This window comes from Ovis canadensis, chromosome 11 (assembly GCF_042477335.2).
Source record: "Ovis canadensis isolate MfBH-ARS-UI-01 breed Bighorn chromosome 11, ARS-UI_OviCan_v2, whole genome shotgun sequence".
Taxonomy (NCBI): Eukaryota; Metazoa; Chordata; class Mammalia; order Artiodactyla; family Bovidae; genus Ovis; species Ovis canadensis.
This window is the reverse complement of record NC_091255.1, coordinates 57,033,748-57,047,834: the sequence shown is the minus strand read 5'-3', so window position 1 is coordinate 57,047,834 and position 14,087 is coordinate 57,033,748. Positions and strand designations below refer to the sequence as shown.

Genomic DNA, 14,087 nt, shown 5'->3' with positions numbered 1-14,087 from the left:
ACAAAGACATCTACAGGACAGTATAATTAACTCCATGTTCCGATCACCCAGTACCAACAACCATCAACCTATGACCAGACTTGCCTCATCCACCCAACACCACCCTTCCATATTATACAAAGCAGGTCACAGCTATCACTTCGTTTGTAACTATTTTAGTTCAGGATCTTTTGTTAACCATTTTCATGCCTGAAAAAATTAACACTAGATGATACTAAGGAATTATTGAGAATTTTCTTGAGCGTGATCATGATATTATGGCTTTATTTTTCTTTTTAAAAATCCTTATCTGACATGTACTTAAATATTTTTGAGTAAAAATATATAATATCTGAGACTTGTTTTAAAATTTAGTTTTAAAAAAGTGGTAAAATATAGATGAAAAATCAGGGTAGTCCTGAGTTGTTGAGTTATGGGTACATGGGTTCATTGTACTGCTTTTTGCATATGTTTGAGGATTATAATAAAGTTTTAAAAATCATATCTGTAGTATCAGATATCCAGTTATGGGCTTCCCTGGTGGCTCAAATGGTAAAGAATCTGCCTGCCATGCAGGAGACCCAGGTTTGATCCCTGAGTCAGGAGCATCCCCTGGAGAAGGAAATGGCACTCCACTCCAGTATTCTTGCCTGGAGAATCCCATGGACCAGAGGAGCCTAGTGGGATCACCCGTGGGATCGCAGAGAGACATGACTGAACTACTAAACATGTATCCACTTAGTTTCTATTAAAAACTGTCTCATAATTGGATCAGGATCCAAATAAGGTCTGCTATTCAAGTTGGTTGTTATCCTCATAGATTTGAGCACTCTCCTGCCCATTTGTATTTTTTATGAAACGTTTATTTACTACAGTGTTTCCTACTGTTTGGATTTTGCAAATTGTACCACCTTGGTTTAGTTTAGCCGATTCCTCTGTATCTCCAATCCTCTGTATCTCCTATAGATTGGAAATTGAATCCAGAGGCCTGATCACTTTGCTGTGGGGGCGGTTAGGCAAGATGATCGGCAGTAAATGTCTGATTGTTTCTCTTGGGGGAATGCCGGCAATCATTGACCAGTGCCCAGATCAGCCAGTTTTTAAGAGGTGGCAAAATGCTGGTACTCTATCATCCTTTATTTATTAGCTAGAATACTTGTATGAAGGGAAATATCTCATCTACTGTTTGCTTAGGGGTATGGGAAAGGTGGGAGGAATGCTGGGTTCGCCCTCTTTTTCTTGCACAGTTGTCCTGTCTTTTGTCTCAAGTCCTTTTGACACAACTGTAGTAGTGCTTGAGAGCTTCCTTAGTATCTAATATCTAATATAGAGATTGTATAGTTAGAGTTTCTCTGAGGAGCCCTGGTTCCTTTTGTTGGAAAACTGGAGATTATACCCTGGGTGCCAGGGGTGCTCATTATTAGAAGGTGGTCTTTCTTTCTAGACCTTTTCAGTGTTCAGAGCTGGCAAGTGTGTGTGTGTATGTATGTGTGACTTAGCTTTACTGATATATGATTTACATACAGTATATTGTTTTAAATGTACACATTATGAGTTCTGACGTGTATAATAACCACCACTACGTGACAATATAGAACATTCCATTATCTCCCAAAAGTCCCCTCATGCCCCTTTGGGACTTTAGGGTTTTGACTTGAACTTCTTCTATCACACATCTGTAATTCCCCACCCTCAAGAACCCTAATTCTCAAGAATCCTGAGAGAGAAAATTAGAATGTCACGCCACACAGCTGCTCACCTGCTTTATCTTAACCACAGCACTCTCAGACACGGCAACACCAATATTCCCTACCTGAAAGGTTAAATTTCATTTTTGCAGTTTGGGGTCCAATTTTTTGATTATAGTATAACTAAGAATCTAAAAAGTTTTAAGAATTATTTTTCTAAAGAAAATCTCAGTCCAAGCCACAGGTACCTTTATTTAGGTACTGTGACTTCTTAGGGGCCTCAGCCTTCATGGGAGGATTGCATTCTTGATCTCAGGTCAGCTGACTGCACTTACTGGCAACATGGAATATCTAAACCGCAGTTGGGGTAAGTAATATTTATGGAGGATTATCCAGATCAGAGGTGTCCGACGGAGGTTATGTATCAGAATCTCCTATGGAACTTTTTAAAAATAAATATATTCAAGCCCTGTCCCAGACAGACATACTATTTCTCTTAATAGTGAAGCCCACAGGCAGGAGGTGCTAAGATTCTACATACCTCATGGACAAAAAAGCAAAAAACAGAAATGATATTGTAACAAGTTCAGTAAAGACTTTAAAAATGGTGCACATTAAAAAAAAAAATCTTAAAAAAATTTTCATAGAGCTCCATACCTGGATGGTATGGTTTTGACAGAACTTCCCTCCAACCCAATTGCATTTAATAAATTTTTTTTACCAAATACCTTTCTTAGGTATTATACCACACCAATATATATTAAAAGATGTTATTAGAAACAGCTCTATGGGATTTCCTTGGCGATCCAGTGATTAATAAGATTCTGTGCTTCCACTACAGGGGGCACAGGTTTGATCCCTCAGTGGGGAACTAAGACCCCACAGGCCACGGGACAGGTTAAAAAAAAAAGAGCTTTATGAAATTCACTTTTCATGCCACCATAAAAAAGTTCTTGACGGTTGCTATGTTACACCATATCTTCCTGTGAGAAGGCATGGAGAAATTTCAGATTTAAATGCCAGGGTTAGTTGTGCTTTTCCTGAAGACTGGCCTGTTACATGTGTCATGTATGTGTTCATTTTGTTTATTTGGAAAAGCTTTTTGAGCACCCAAGTATCAGGAACTTGAGGTGCTGGGATGCAATGGTGAGCAAAACAAACAGCCCTTCGGGGGGTGGGCAGGTGGGGACAACCAATAAGCCAGTAGGTGCATGGGCAATTTCAGGTAATTCTGGGTAGTGATAGTGTTGTAAAATAGGACAGGATGGTGTGCTTTACATGGGTGATAAGGGAAGTTTCTGAGGACATGACCTTCAACTGAAACTGAATGATGCAAAGCAGCCAGCTGTGTGAAGATCTGGGACAGTGCGTTGAGCAAAAGGGAGTAGCAAGTGGCAAGGCCCTTAGGAGGGAAGCAGCATGGAATGAGCAAGGAGCATAAAGCAGGGCAGAGCTGAGGGTGAGGTCAGAGAGGTGGTCAGGGTGCTTACTTCACCTAAGGAGCCTGGAAGCCATCAGGACAGGAGGGGGCACAGTTTGAGCAGAAGAGGGACATTCTGTTGTTTTGAAAAGCTCCCTGTGGAAAGTGGAATTTTACAGGAGTAAACAGTCGGGAGACCTATTAGGAGCTCTGACAGTACCCAGGCGATGGTGGCCAGGACGAGAGGGGTAACAACACCCTCCTTAGACCTGGCAAGACCTGGCAAGACCTGGCAAGAGGTAGCAATACCTCCTTAGTCCTGTGGTTTAGAGGGCCCTGCTCTGGCCTTCTCTGCTGTGCCTTCCTCCACATTCTGTGTGAGGGGCCAGGGAGATGTGCTTGGAGATCATTGTAATCCTTAGGTGTCTAATTGTCCTAACCTGTGAGTTGATGCACTATCTGAGATCTTAGTTCCTGTTTCTGATAGCGTGTAATGGGAAAGGTCAAAGGCAAGGACTAGTGCACATCTCTCCAGGGCAATAAAGGAGAAAGAAGAATGTGTGATCTTCAGACATCACTGAACCACTCACTGCTGATCATTCCTGTGGTTGGCTCTCCCCTTTATCTCCTTTAAGAGAAGCAGCACTGAGAGAAGGCAATCTCCTTAGGTTGAAATCTCCCAGCTCTGGAACCAGAAGGGGCAGAAGGGACAGATGCTTGAAGGGAACACCAGTTTGCAGCTCCTCATCCCAGCATGGTTTTCCTGCTGCCCTGGTGTTGCCTTGCCTTCCAGCCTCCTAGGGTTGCTGGCTTTTTTCTGAATGATTTCTGAGAGCTCATCAAATATTGTAGAACATCATACTTTATCAGAGACATGGATTAAAAATATTTCCCCTCCCCATTTTTTTGATTTAGTTAAAGATTTTTAAATGTTTCATCTAACTAAATTTAACACTCATTTATGTCTTCTGGATCACGAGTCATACTTAGAAAAGCCTTTCCCTCTTAAAAATTATAAAATTCCTCTAATTCTGTAGCTTAATTTTTAGGTATTTTATTTTTACTTATTTATTTTTTTTAGGTATGTTAATATTTGAGCTAGCTGAATGGATTTTTTTTTGTAAAGAATGAAGTGGAAAAAAATGAAGTGGAGTTCTAACTTTTTTAAATGTGGTTTTCCATTTTTACACTGTATTGAATGTTCCATCTTTTCCCCATTGATTTAAAATGCCATATTTTTCACATACTAAACTCATCCATATATAAATTTATATTTGGACTTTCTTTCATGTTACATTTTCTACTTGTTTAGCCATATACCCATAACACACCTTCAAAATCCTGCTAATTTTATAATGCTTTCAAACCTTATATACCTCTCTCTCTCTCATTCCTCACCACCCCCCGACACACACATGCTTCTTGAATCTGTATTTAGTTTCCTTTTTCATGTAGTACATTGTGTGGTTCTTTCAGCATGAACGCAATTGACAAAACCTCCTCCTTTGTCTTAAAATGTGTTTATTTTCCCCTCAGTCTTGATTGGTATTTTGGCTAAAGTGGTAGTTATTTTGGTTGGTTCTCTTAAGCCACATCATAACCCTTCTTCTGTTTGGTGGGGTCTGAAACCTGAAAAATTGGAATTCCCTTGCTGCCAGGGTATGACTGTGAATATCTTCCACCAATTAGATGCATGTCCATAGGACCTGGGAAGGAGAGGGGAGATGATGATTTCTGCTGAAAAGCAAGTGTCTCTAATGGCAGAACTCCACACTCCACTGGGCTCCAGTTTCTGGGTGAGGCAGTTGTACCGAAGGCAACAACGCTAACAGTAGCAGCAGTAGTTGTCTGGTCTCCAGATTGTAAGAAAACGTACAGATAAATTAAAAGACCTTTAGACAAATTATTAAAATTGGAAAGGGAATTTAGCAAGGTTGCTGTATACAAAGTTGACCAAGAAAAGTAATTGTATTGCTCTGTATCCACAACATGAAATAAAAATACAACTTAACATAGCCTCAAAATATTAACCACCTAGGACTAAATCTAACAAAAATTACGCAAGATTGTTTATACAGAAAATGATAAAACACTACCAAGAGAGTTGAAGAAGACAAATGATGAAATACTTGCAGTTCAGAAAACTCAATATTATAAAAATATTAATTCTCCCCAAGTTGATCTAAAAGTTCAATGCACTATCAATCAAAATCCATACTATGTTTAGTTTTTTCTGTAAGGAAATAATAAGCTGATTAAAATTTGTATGGAAATGCAGGGACTTCCCTGGCGGTTTTGTGGTTAAGGCTCTGTGTTTCCACTACTGGGGGCACGGATTCCATCCCTGGTTGGGAAACTAAGATCCCACAAGCCTCGCCAAGTACAGAAATGAAAAGGTCAAGAAAAGCTAAGACATGACTTAAAAGAACAAGGTGGGGAAACTGCTCTTCCAGCTGTTGCGATCTATTTAAAAGCTGAATATGGCATTGACACAGGAGAGAGAAGTCTAGAACAGTGAAACAGAATCCATGGCCCAGAAGGAAACCCACATGTATATGAACATTTGATTAGTGACATAGATAACACTGCAGTTTAGTGGGGAAAGGACGGCCTTTTCAGTAGATAGTGCTGCAGCAAGGGGGTATGTCCATGCAGGGGAGGGGAAACAATGAGATGCCAGGATTTCCCTGGTGCTGCAGTGGGTGAAAATCTGCATCCCAAAGCAGGGGACACAGGTTTGATCCCTGGCCTGGGAAGACTCCACACGCCACGGAGCAACTAACTCCACGTGCCACAACTACTGAGCCTGCACTCTAGCCCGCATGCTGCAGCTACTGGACCTACGCGCCTAGAGCCCGCGCTCTGCAACAAGAGACGCCACTGCACTGAGAGACCAGTGCACCGCAACGGAGAGTAGCCCTGCTTGCTGCAGCCAGAGGAGAGCCCACGCGAAGCAACACGGCCAACAATAAACAGTAAACTTAAAAAAAAATGCGATGCCAATTTCACATCACAGAAACAATTACAGGCTGATACAAAATGAAATATGAAAGTAACTAAAGCCTTTAGTAAAAAAAAAAAAAGAAGAAGAAAAGCCTTTAGTAGATAATAGTATAGGATAATGCTTGTATGACCTCAAGCTGAAAAAATATTCATCTGGACACACATTCACAAAAAAGCACTAAACATAAGACACAGCAGGCACAACAAGTTCTTCAAACTTCATCAATCTGGAGGAGGAAATGGCAACCCACTCCAGGATTCTTGCCTGGGAAATCCCAGGGACAGAGGACCCTGGCAGGGTAGTCCATGGGGTCACAAAAGAGTTGGACATGACTTAGCAACTAAACCAACCAACCAACCAACAATGCAAGAATTGAATAAGATGATATGTGCTGAATGAGAAGCCCGTGCACCCCAAGGAAGAGGAGCCCCTGCTTGACACAGCTAGAGAAAGCCCTCACGCCGCAGTGAAGACCCATCACAACCAAAAATAAAGGAAAAAATAGATTTTTTAAAAAAGATGATATGTGCTGAAAAAGTTAAACTATGTAAATATATGAAAGCCTATATGGGAAATAATATTGAGTAAAAATAAAAGTGGAGCTGTAGTCACTAATCATTACAAGGCAGAAATCAATTTTGCATAATATAATGCACTAGAATTGTAAGTCTACTGAATTTTGTGTTTGGTAAAGCTACTTGGTTATAATAAAAACTGTAAGCTAAAACAGAAGAAAGAACTTCATCAAAAAGTACCATTAAGATAGTGAAAAATCAGGCTACAGAGTAGGAGAACAGCTACTAAAAAATATGAAAAAGTCAAAACACTTCAGTAGAACAATAGGCCAAGTACCTCAAACAGACACCTTATAAAAGAAATCCAAATGGCCTGTGAATATATTTAAAAGTGCTTGACCTTATTAGTCATCAGGGAAAATGTAAATTAAAATCACAATGTTCAGTTCAGTTCAGTCTCTCAGTCATGTCCGACCCTTTGCGACCCCATGAACCGCAGCACGCCAGGTCTCCCTGTCCATCACCAACTCCTGGAGTCTACCCAAACTCATGGCCATTGAGTCGGTGATGCCATCCAACCATCTCATCCTCTGTTGTCCACTTCTCCTCCAGCCCTCAATCTTTCCCAGCATCAGGGTCTTTTCCAATGAGTCAGCTCTTTGCATCAGGTGGCCAAAGTATTGGAGTTTCAGCTTCAACATCAGTCCTTCCAATGAACACCCAGGACTGATCTCCTTTAGGATGGACTGGTTGCATCTCCTTGAGATGCCAGTATATATCCATAAGAGTGGTCAAACTAAAACAAAAGATATCACCAGTGCTGGTGAAGATGTAGGGGAATGGGGAAGTTCATACTGCTCATAGGAATGCAAAGGGGGTAGAACTACTTTGGAAGGAAATATGGCATTATCTACTTGGACTGGAGATAAACATACCCCACTTCAGTTCAGTTCAGTTGCTCAGTCGTGTCTGACTCTTTGCAACCCCATGGACTGTAGCACATCAGGCCTACCTGTCCATCACCAACTCCCAGAGTTTACTCAAACTCATGTCCGTTGAGTCAGTGATGCCATCCAACCATCTCATCCTCTGTTGTCCCTTTCTCCTCCTGCCTTCAATCTTTCCCAGCATCAGGGTCTTTTCAAATCAGTCAGTTCTTCCCATCAGGTGGCCAAAGTACTGGAGTTTCAGCTTTAGCATCAGTCCTTCCAATGAATATTCAGGACTGATTTCCTTTAGGATGGACTGGTTGGATCTCCTTGCAGTCCAAGGGACTCTCAAGAGTCTTCTCCAACACCACAGTTCAAAAGCATCCATTCTTTGGCGCTGAGCTTTCTTCACCGTCCAATTCTCACATTCATACATGACTACTGGAAAAACCATAGCTTTGACTAGATGGACCTTTGTTGGCAAAGTATTGTCTCTGCTTTTTAGTATGCTGTCTTGGTTGGTCATAACTTTTCTTCCAAGGAGCAAGCATCTTTTAATTCCATGGCTGCAGTCACCATCTGCAGTGATTTTGGAGCCCAAAAAGATAAAAGTCTGTCACTGTTTCCACTGTTTCCCCATCTATTTGCCTTGAAGTGATGGGACCAGATGCCATGATCTTAGTTTTCTGAATGTTGAGTTTTGAGCCAACTTTTAATTTTAAAATTTTCTCTAATTTTCTTGAAGAGATCTCTAGTCTTTCCCATTCTACTGTTTTCTTCTATTTCTTTGCACTGATCATTGAGGAAGGCTTTCTTATCTCTCCTTGCTATTCTTTGGAACTCTGCATTCAAATGGGTATATCTTTCCTTTTCTTCTTTGCCTTTTGCTTCTCTTTTCACGGCTATTTTTAAGGCCTCCTCAGACAATCATTTTGCCTTTTTGCATTTCTTTTTCTTGGGGATGGTTTTGATCCCTGCCTCCTGTACAATGTCACAAACCTCCGTCCATAGTTCTTCAGGCACTCTATCGGATCTAATCCCCCTAAATCTATTTCTCACTTCCACTGTATAATCATAAGGGATTTGATTTAGGTCCTACCTGAGTGGTCTAGTGGTTTTCCCTACTTTCTTCAATTTAAGTTTGAATTTGGCAATAAGGAGTTCATGATCTGAGACACAGTCAGCTCCCAGTCTTGTTTTTGCTGACTGTATAGAGCTTCTCCATGTTTGGCTGCGAAGAATATAATCAGTCTGATTTCGGTATTGACCATCTGGTGATGTCCATGTGTAGAGTCTTCTCTTGTGTTGTTGGAAGAGGGTGTTTGTTATGACCAGTGTGTTCTCTTGACAAAACTCTATTAGCCTTTGCCCTGCTTCATTCTGTACTCCAAGGCCAAATTTGCCTGTTACTCCAGGTGTTTCTTGACTTCGTACCTTTGTATTCCAGTCCCCTAAAATGAAAAGGACATCTTTTTTGGGTGTTAGTTCCAGAAGGTCTTGTGGGTCTTCATAGAACCATTCAACTTCAGTTTCTTCAGCATTACTGGTTGGGGCATAGACTTGGATTACTGTGATATTGAATGGTTTTCCTCGGACATGAATAGAGTGTCTAGGAGTCTCTGGTGGAGGTGTGGGTGGGCAGTGGCCCACTGCAGGGTTAGGGGCACTGAGTGTAGCAGTGTGTGCACGGGACCTTTTAAGGAGGTTGCCATTATCTTCATTACCTCCCCTGTAGTTTGTCCCCAGGTAAATACCTTCCCTGGTGGCTCAGACGATAAAGTGTCTGCCTACAATGTGGGAGACCTGGGTTCAATCCCTGGGTTGGGAAGATCTGGAGAAGGAAATGGCAACCCACTCCAGTATTCTTGCCTGGAAAATCCCATGAACGGAGGAGCCTGGTAGGCTACAGTCCATGGGGTCGCAAAGAGTTGGACATGACTGAGCGACTTCACTTTCTACTTAAATAAGAGTGAGGGAACACAGCCCCACCCATCAACTGAAAATTGGATTAAAGATTTACTGAGCATGCCCCTGCCCATCAGAACAAGGCCCAGTTTCCCCCTCAGTCAGTCTTTCCCATCAGGAATCATCCATGAGCCTCTTATCCTTTTCCATCAGAGGGCAGACAGACTGAAAACCAAAATCACAGAAAACTAACCAATCTGATCACATGGACCACAGCCTTGTCTAACTCAATAAAACCATGAGCCAGCCATGCTGTGTAGGGCCACCCAAAATGGATGGGTCATGGTGGAGAGTTCTGACAAAACGTGGTCCACTGGAGAAGGGAATGGCAAACCACTTCAGTATTCTTGCCTTGAGAACCCCATGAACCCACATGAAGCCCCATATGAGAAGGCAAAAAGATAGGACACTGAAAGATGAACTCCCCAGCTTGGTAAGTACCCAATATGCTACTGGAGATCAGCGGAGAAATAAGTCCAGAAAGAATGAAGAGACAGAGCCAAAGCAAAAACCACACCCAGTTTTGGATGTGACTGGTGATGGAAGTAAAGTCCGATGTTGTAAAGTGCAATATTGCATAGGAATCTGGAACATTAGGTCCGTGAATCAAGGCAAATTGGAAGTGGTCCAACAGGAGACGGCAAAAGAGTGAACATCAACATTTTAGGAATCAGCGAGCTAAACATGCCCCATGCCCCAGTAATTCCATTCCTGAGTATGTTCAGCATAACTGCATGCACTTGAGAACCAGGAGACGTGTGCAAGCCTTGTAAGAACGGTCATGACTGCATTGTCTCTGACAGTTCCAAGCTGTGCGTGTGCACGCCAAGTTGCTTCAGTTCTATCCTACTCTTCTCAACCCTATGGACTGTAGCCCACCAGGCTCCTCTGTCCATGGGATTCTCCAGGCAAGAATACTGGAGTGGGTTGGAATGCCCTCCTCTAGGGGATCTTCCTGACCCAGGGATGGAACCCGAATCTCCTGCAGCTCCTGTTGCAGGCGAATTCTTTACCACTGAGCCACCAGGGAAGCCCAGAATAGATAAATTATAGTGTATTCAAACAAGAGAATACTACTTAGCAAGACAATAATATAATCTAGACAGTATATTAAAAAGCAGAGACATTACTGACAAAGGTCTGTCTAGTCAAAGCTATGGTTTTTCCAGTAGTCATGTATGGATGTGAGAGTTGGACCATAAAGAAAGCTGAGCATGGAAGAACTGATGCTTTTGAACTGTGGTATTGGAGACGAGACTCTTGAGAGTCCCTTGGACAGCAAGGAGATCAAACCAGTCAGTCCTAAAGGAAATCAACTCTGAGTATTCATTGGAAGGACTGATGCTGAAGCTGAAACTCCAATACTTTAGCCACCTGAAGTGAAGAACTGACTCAGTGGAAAAGACTCTGATGCTGGGGAAGATTGAAAGCAGAAGGAGAAGGAGACGACAGAGGAGGAAATGGTTGGATGGCATCACTGACTTGATGGACATGAGTTTGAACAAGCTCCAGGAGCTGGTGATGGACAGGGAAGCCTGGCGTGCTGCAGTCCATGGGGTCACAAAGAGTCGGACATAACTGATCAGCTGAACTGAACTGAACTGAGCAAGAGGAATAAATGAATTACAAATACATGCAGCATCTTGGGTAAACCTCTCAAACACAATGTTGAGCAAAAGGAGCCAGACATGAGAATAAATGCTATGTGATTTCATTTACATTCAATTTTGAAAAAGCAGGCAGGCAAAACTAAATATGGTGCTTAGGAATGCATATGTAGGTGGTAAAACTATAAAGAAAAGCAAAGGTGTGATTCCCATAACAGGGTACTTAAGTTGGGGAATTGGGGTTGTGATTGAGAAGAGCTATGCAGAGGCCTTCTGGGATGCTGACAACAATCTGTTTACTTATTAAACTATGGATATATATTTTTGTGCATTTTTATATAATATGTACTCTATTTCACAACCAAAAAAAAAAAGAATATGTGGGTTTGAAAAAGAACCAGGGATGTCCTAAGACTCTGCACTCCCAATGCAGGGGACTTAGGTTCCATCCCTGGTCAGGGGACTAGATCCCACATGCCCCAACTAAAGAGCCACGTGCTGCAACTAAGACCCAGCTCAGCAAAAAAAAATCAAAAACCAAAGGGAAACTTCTAGACATGAAAAAAATGTAACTATTGAATGGAAACTCAATAGATCCTCTTCCTCTTCCTTTTCCTCCCCTTCCCCTCCTAAACAATTCAGTCCAAAAGCCATGGGCTGGGGCTCAATGACTGTGCGGGGGGGGGGGGGGGGGGGGGGGTAGGTGCGGGTGGAGGCCGCAGAAAGTTGGGGTTGTGTGAGGAGGGTGTTGTGAGAAGTACACAAAACACTCAGCAGTGCCTGGAACCTGGTATATACTCAGCCCATGGCAGTTAGTATTATTGTTAGTATTGTTATTGTTAGTATTATAGTCGTTACGCCGGGAAATGGTGAAGGACAGGAAAGCCTGGCGTGCTGCAGTCCATGGGGTCGCAAAGTCAGACATCAGCAACTAAACCACATAGTCATTACAAAGGAAATGTTGAGAGACAGCAGAGCAGCCAGCAGTCACATCCTCGGACTCCAGTTGCATCTGCAGCCTCACCCACTTTGTGTTGACAGCTTTCTTGCTTTAAGTGGTCAAGGCATATTACTCCTTTTCTACCCCGGGGGGTTTCCAGTGCCTGGGGTGAGAGGCCAATGGAAGCCTATTTGGAATGCCCACATGCATCACCTCCTGGGGGCAGCCCTCAGCCAGTGGGGGATGGGAGCTGATGGATAAGTGCTTCCCGCTCTCAGTCCTCAAGGGGATAATTCTGAGAGGCATTTTTTCGCTCCACAGACAGTTCCAGTGGAATCGAGCCCCAGTTCCCCCCAGCAATGCCCAACTCAGCCTTACACCGCGTTCTGGCTTTTCCTCCAGTCCCTCGTGCCCGTTTGCCAGTGTTCCTTCTGTTCCACAGAAGGCCTTTTCTCAGGCTCTGCTTTCAGGGCTATCAGACTGTCAGAAGGCTGGAGAAAGCAGCCCTGATAAACAGATTTCCTCCCAAGATGCATGGCAACAAGGACTCTTGCTGGTGGTGAGGGGAGTAGAGATAATCCTTACATGTTACAGCTTCACAATTACTAAGACTTTCCCTTGCAGTGGGGAAGAGAGCAGAGGTAGGTAATGAAGCTCGAGGTTATGCAATAGTTCTAGCGCTTGAAAGGCAGGAAGCAGTGGTAATTACATGGATTGTGGGTTGGTTGGCTTCTGTTAACTGCTTTAGAAGCTTTGCAAAGAGAAAATGAGAGGCTGTCGATTCAGGGCATGCTGTGAAACCCAGGGACATAGTGGACTTTGAGACCTCAATTGGTCTTAATAGGATCAAATCCAGTTACTGGGGTGCTCATTAATTTGCCAGCCCGTCCCCACCTCTTGTGTTGGCTGCTTCTCTATTTCACTCTCCCTGGGCCCTGCACCAAGTCCTTGCCTCAGGCTCTGCTTCAGGAAGGAGCTCAGGTTACTACATCAGGAGGTTAATGGTGGCCAAGTAACTTAAGTTTATGACCTCAAAGACTGAAGATTTCTAAGGGGAGCAGCCAATTAGTATGGCACGTGCTAAGGATGAGCATACTATGAATAGCTAGCCTTTTTTTTCTTTCCAGTTCTTACTCTGTGCCCGGCCCTGTTCCAAACCTTTCACATTCATTACCTGAGTTAATTCTCACAGTAGCTCCATGATGCAGGTAACATGTCTCCCTGTCCCTCTCCTCTTTCCCCCACCCCCTCAAGTGAGGAAACTGAACCCCAGGATTTTATGTAACTTACCCAGAGTCACACAGTTAGCACTGAGCCTGTATATCCTCACCCTCAGCCTCTGCGATATACTGAGTTCCTCCAAATATTGTTGTTAAGTCACAAAGTTGTGTCCTCCTCTTTGCGACTCCGTGGACTGCAGCACGCCAGGCTTCTCTGTCCTTCAGTATCTCCTGGAGATTGCTCAAACTCATGTCCATTGAGTCGATGATCCATCCAACCGTCTTATCCTCTGTCTCCCCCTTCTCCTGCCTTCAATCTTTCCAGCAGCAGGCGCTTTTCCAGTGAGTCAGTTCTTTGCATCAAGTGGCCAAAGGATTGGAGCTTCAGCTTCAGCATCAGTCCTTCCAATGAATATTGAGTTGATTTCCTTTAGGATTGACTGTTTTGATCTCCTTGCTTGTCCAAGGGATTGTCCAGAGTCTTCTCCAGCACCACAAATCGAAAGCATTGATTCTTTGGTACTCAGCCTTCTTTAAGGTTGGTCAAAAGTTCATTTGGGGTTTTCTATAACATCTTATGGAAAGAACCCAGAAGGACTTATTGGCCAAGCCAATAAACATATCCACAAAAAGAAGGGGAAATTAAGCTCATGAATGCTGCTTTATGGCAACAAAATCCTCAGATCCACCTGGACCTGTGTGTACAGCATAGCCCTTCCCACCCTGAATATGCATCCCCGCAGCCAGTGCTGCTGTTGTTCTTTGCTGGGATTTAAGTCCCAGTTCAACCACTTACCAAGCTGAGGATGACCCTGAGAAA

At 43.0% G+C, this 14,087-nt stretch overlaps 1 long non-coding RNA gene across 1 annotated transcript; it reads right to left on the bottom strand.

The window, feature by feature from the left end:
• Nucleotides 1–4,591: 4,591 nt before the first annotated feature.
• LOC138414412 (uncharacterized) lies at nucleotides 4,592–13,841 on the bottom strand. Its single transcript, XR_011246824.1, has 2 exons — nucleotides 13,338–13,841; nucleotides 4,592–4,940 (listed from the first exon to the last, which is right to left on the bottom strand). It is a non-coding gene; the product is annotated as an uncharacterized lncRNA (long non-coding RNA).
• Between the last annotated feature and the right edge of the window lie 246 nt (nucleotides 13,842–14,087).